The sequence below is a fragment of the Cupressus sempervirens genome, chromosome 1 (genome assembly GCF_028749045.1).
Source record: "Cupressus sempervirens isolate cs-2001-9-10 chromosome 1, ASM2874904v1, whole genome shotgun sequence".
Lineage (NCBI taxonomy): Eukaryota > Viridiplantae > Streptophyta > Pinopsida > Cupressales > Cupressaceae > Cupressus > Cupressus sempervirens.
The window spans coordinates 568,796,040-568,802,084 of record NC_143118.1 but is presented as its reverse complement, the minus strand read 5'-3'; positions in this window follow the sequence as shown (position 1 = coordinate 568,802,084).

Sequence of the window (6,045 nt, the reverse complement as noted above, 5' to 3'; positions counted from 1 at the left end):
AGTAATCAGCATACATGACTAGTTTTAAGGCCTTTTGGATTATAGCCAGACACAAAATACATTCAAGATCGAAGATCCAGCTTCAAATTCACACTTTCTCGTTCTGCTCTGCAATCCTCTCTCCCTAAACTATCTAAATCTAAGCCTAAACACTCTATTTATACTTGCCAAAATGGCTTATAGATCATTATAGAACATAGGAAAGGAACAAGTTGGCTCACAAAAAATATTAACTACCTATACCAAATTAAATGTGAGAAAAGTTGGCCCAAACTAGAACTAGAAACAGTCTACTTAGTAAATGAAAGCTTTTCAATTACTATCACTCGACATCCACACAAGCTTGGCATCCAAAGAATCACTTGAAAATAACTATGAACTTGACATCCTTCAATTCTTAGTAACAATAGAAGACATGGTAACCAAAGGACCACTTGACAACCATAGGAACACTTAGCAACCAAGGGAAGCACTCGACAACCAAAGGATCACTTGGTAACCAAAGGAATCACTCAATAGTAACTAAGAACTCAACAACCAAAGAAAATTGGCACTCAACAATAACTAGAGCTCGACAAAAACTAGAAAAATGAACAAAAGTGCAAGATAACAAGGCAACCCAGGATGCTCTTGCATCGATTGTGATATCTTTTTGCACTCTGAATCCCATAACTTTAACATTTTAGCTCTGATTTGTGATCCATTAGTTGCTATGACTTTGTCTTCTCATTATTGACAAATCAATCTATCAAATGACTATGTTGGTCAATTTCTTGATGAGGTACTCATATACACAATTCTCTAAATCACATTGTATTAAAGAGTGGCAAAATGTAGACACTAAAAAATGGTTCATGTCTATGGTTTAATCATATTTTTGTACTAACTCATCCCATTTCGTTAGTTCACTAATTCTAATCTTTTGGGAAACTTGATTATATCTCAACAATGTCTATCATCATTTGTATTCTCTTTCACACCAATTGTAGATCATTTTAGAACCATTTTAAATCAACTTGGAACTATTTGAAATCAACCTAGAATCATTTCAAATCAACCTGGAATCACATCAAATCACCCCAAATTAGTTCTAATAAATCTTAAACATGTTAGATATCTCTAATAAATCATCATTTGTTCAACTTGAGGCATTTTCATGTCTCTATGTGCCTTGGAAATCAATCAATCTATCAAACCTATCAATCTCACCTTAGTATTTTCATGGCTCTTAGTGCTAGGTCAGACTATCATCAACCATTTTAGTATCATTGACAATGTTCATCAATGTTATTATGATCAACCCTATCAATCGATCTTGATCTTGTAGAATTTTACAATGTCAGTTAAATATTACATATCCATGTCATGTGTCCTTGACATGTTATCAATTTTAATAATTCAACCAATTTGATGATAGCTTTGGTCTACCTATCATCATCCTAGTTGATCTACATAATCTTCACATTTTATCAATGGATATTATTGCACTTATCAAATCAAATTGGGCAATCATCTACTAATTTTATCTATAGGATTAAATGACCCATAATTTAATCCTATGTCATTCCAATCATTTTTCATCCTGCATTACTAATCATTCTTCCTAGCTAACATTCTTAATTAATTGGTGTTTATTAATTAATTAATTCATCATTCTCAAACTATGAAAATTCTCAATTTCCTAACTCATATTTTCCACCTCTAATTTCCAAATTACTCATTTCCATTTGTGTGGATATATGGATTTTTAATTCAAATATTCTACATAATTTTGACACAAGCTTGCAATTATCATGACACATGGACATCATACATCATAGATTCTATCCTTACACTTCACTAAGATATGTCATAATCCATATATTCTTATTCCTTATCCATATCTATATTTAGCCTTCATTGCCATGGATTCTTGGCTATAAGTGGCTTTGAGGTGTCACCTAACACATCATAGATCATCTTCCATTTATAGCCATGTTGACTTCCATAAATCATACAATCTTACATTTGGCATCTTGTGTCATATGTGTTATGGATTTCCAAAAGGAATCTCTTTCCAAGTTGCATATCCAAGGTGACAAGTCCAATGTTCTCCTCTTATGTGTTGGCTATAAAATGAGCCTTCTTGCTCCCTTTTTTTTTTTGAAGTCCTAAGTCCCTTGATTCCTAACACCTAAGTCCATAATCATAAAGCTTCAAATCATTCTTCTAATATTCTCATAGAATTATCATATCATAGGCTTTTTCTTTTCAATTTTGTGCATTAGAAGCAATTGGAGCTACATCATATGGAGAAGAAAGGAGGATGTAGGAGCTACATGTAAAGAGGGAGTTTTACTTTGTTCATCTTTATTTATTTTGGTTGGCTTTCATGGTAGACTAGATGGTCTTTTAGTGTGTCTTGATTGAGTTTGGGGATTGCTCATAGTATTCTAGATGTTTAACCCATTTTCTAGTGCTACAGAAGGTAGCACCTTCATTAGTTAGTCCAAAAGGCATTTTTCTATAGGAAAAAGTGCCCCATTTAGTAGTAAAAGAAGTATTGTATCTATCAGAATCTTGGACTAACACTTGGTTATACCCTAAAAATACATCTAAGAAGGAAAATCTTTCAGAACCTCTAACTTTGTATAAGATTTGTTCCATGGAAGGGAGAGGATATTGATCTTTGAGAGAAGCCCTATTTAGGCCTCTACAATCTACACATAATATAATTCCCCCATTCTTCTTTCTAACAAGAAAAGGTTGGCTACCCAAGAGGAATGCTTGATAGGAAACATAATATTAGCCTCTATTAGTTTGGATAACTCCTTTCTGATCATAGGCTCAATCTTAGGGCTGATTGGTCTTTGCTTTTGCCTAACAAGCTTTGCGTCACTATTTAAATCTATGATATGTTGAAAAAAACATGGGTCAAAACCCTTTAAATCATGATATTTACATTAAAATACATCATTTAATTCTTGACATAAATGAACAAAACTTTCTTGTTCAACTTTAGAGTATACCTTTCCCAAATTGAGAATGATTTCATCAACAATGGCAACTGGTATGTGATTATCTTTATTTGTAGCCAAGTTTAAAAATTTTCTCCTTGTTTGATTATTAGGATTGCAAATGCTCTCTAAGATGATTAACCCCTTAGGAAACTTGTTGGAACTAAGGTTTGTGATCTTATCACTATATTTCCTTGTAGCTTGGATTTATTCCTCTTAGAGAATTCTACTAAACTTTGTAGAAAGTTGACAATTTGTACATTAGAGTCAAAAACCTACCAATTAGCATGGTTATCTAGTACTATAGGGTTTATGAATAGTCTGATGTGTTTCTCTTTTTTATCCTTAACATGCTCTAGTACACCATAGTGAGCACCTATTTTCCCAAGTCTATCAACTTGTTTGTTTTCTCTTCTAGGGAGACTTTGCATATTGAATGCTTGGAAACCCTCAAGAAAATCTCAAATCCTAGATTTTATATAATTTGAGAAGATTATTCTTGGTGATGTTTTAAATCCTTACTTGATTAACAACTAGTTAACTATCTCCAAAGACCTTTAAAGCTTTGATTACCCTCTTGTGAGCAAGTTTGAGGCCTTGAATCAATGCTTCATATTTTGTTATGTTGTTGGTGCAATTGAATCATATTCTATAAGAGAAGTAAAACTTTTCCAAACTAGGAGAGACAAGAATCACACTAGACCTTGAACCATTCTTGTTTCTTGAGATATCAATGTTCTCCTTTGTTCTCATGAGACTAGGAATAGGAGTACCTTTCTCCAATATACAATATGTGCCAAAGCCTATCTCTAGAGCTTCCAAAATATCATTAGACACCTCTACTAGGGAAGTAGTAGGTTCTTGTGTTAAGTATTCCTCATCCTCCCTAATTGTATAATTCATATTTATGGGGCTAAGAGTATAAGTATCTATGTGATTAAGGTCCAGAGGTTTTGCACTTAAAGAAGCTTTTGTCCCATATCTTGTCCTAAATAACATATGTGAACAATCTACTATGATATGACCACCTATTTGTGTAGTGAAGTGTCTATTGGAAATATTGTTAGTTAGCTATATTGATGGTTGTCATTTATAATTAAATACATTGAGCATTTCATTTATGCATTTAGAGATAGAAAATTTTCTATTAGATAGTTTGTAGTAGTACTGACGATGTGCAAAGTATTAGCTTATGTGAAATTGAGGAAAGCTTTGTGACACCTTCATGGTAATGTGTACTAGTTCACATGTATGTATGATTAGTATGAAACAAGTTACAATAAGTTTAACAGTTATTCTATTTAATATCATAGAATAAAGCATACTAGAAAGTAGTGTTGTACAACTTTAGAAATTTTGTTAGTTTCAATATAATTACTAGGTCATGTTAAGCTTATTATGTGGATATTATTTTGTTATGTGAAGAATGTGAGGATATAAATTTGATTGAGAAACAATATGTGATTTTTCAAGATATAAGTAAAGATCTTATGTTGCATAGATAGTGGGAAAGTGATTTGCATAGTGAATGTATGTGTTGCATAGATATTGTAGAAGTTGCATAATTAGATGTGACATGTGAACTCCAAAATCTAATGTTAGATCAAATAAGTGTGAGTTATAGTAGCAAGATAGTTGATGCAAGTGGTAAGGGTATAAATAGTGGATGTTGGGAGAGTTCAACCCACAAATAGACCTTAAGAAGGTTTGAGAGCCAAAATAGACCCTAGAACCCCACACTTGCACCTTTAAAAAAAGGGACTTGATGCATTAAGCTTACCTAAAATGTTTAGTCATGAAACAAGACTCAAGGATTGTTGTTTTTATATCAACATGGTCATGCTAACTGAATTTGAGGACCCCAAAACAAATAGAAGACATAGATCCTTCATTACATCCTTGGAATGCCAATAGCCCAAGAAATCATATTTTTATTACAACTTGAAGACTTTAGATTGAAAAAAGGAAACCAAAAATCAAGATAGTTGTCATTTTGGATGTACTCAAAGACCCCAAAGTGCTGATATCATATGAACAAAGATGCTAACATAACCTATGGGACAACAATTAGGCCTAAAGGGCTAATTAGGGAACTACTACAAAGGAAGTGCTATGTAGACATGAGACAAAAATACTATACCAATTGGATAGGTTGATTAATGTTCCAAATAGTCTAAATCCAAAGGTTGAGGCTTTATAATTGATTTTTAGGGTCCCAAATGTTGACTATAGCAAAACAATGTGTTGGTTCATACATGGTATATGCACCTAGGGCATCATCTTTCTCCCTTGTCCTTGCATGTTAGCAACTAAAAACAAAAGAATCTCAAAGAACACTATGAGTACAAGGATTCCACTAAATTCCATTAATTTCCTATGGTGGAATCTAGAGTTACAAGGAAATTTCTTCCAAAACCCTAGAAACCTTGAAAACTCGGGCTGTTTACACAAAAATGGGTATAACTTGAGTTTTATAGAGAGTTAGGACCTCAAACCAATTTTATTTGAAAAAAAAATTGATGGTGAATCCATTATTACTAGGCTCAAACTCCTATTCATCTATACACATCTATATCATTTAGAAAATCTGCTCAGAATGTAGAAAATAGGGTTACTTTTATTGATTTCAATGCCAAAAAATTACATTCTACCTTCCACCTACCTAAAAGGGCTATGTGAAGGTCTTCCCCAAATTATCCAACAAATTTTCAAAGGTTGTGACCATTGGGGGATTGATTACAAACATTTTTTCTTAATTATGAAAAAAGTTGTAAAGTTGCATAGCAACTTTTGTAACTTTTATTGCATTTTTACATTTTAAAGAAAATACCACTAATAGACCCTAGATTATAAGAAAATACATCCAATTACATAGATTGCACCCTAATTGACTTAATACCACTAATAGACCCCAGCTTATAAGAAAATACATCCAATTACATAGATTGCACCCTTGTGACCTCATTAAGCAATGGGTTTATAAAATACCGAAATTGCTAATGGACAACACAAAAGGGTTAAAAGTGAACCTAGGAGTCTAAAAACATTG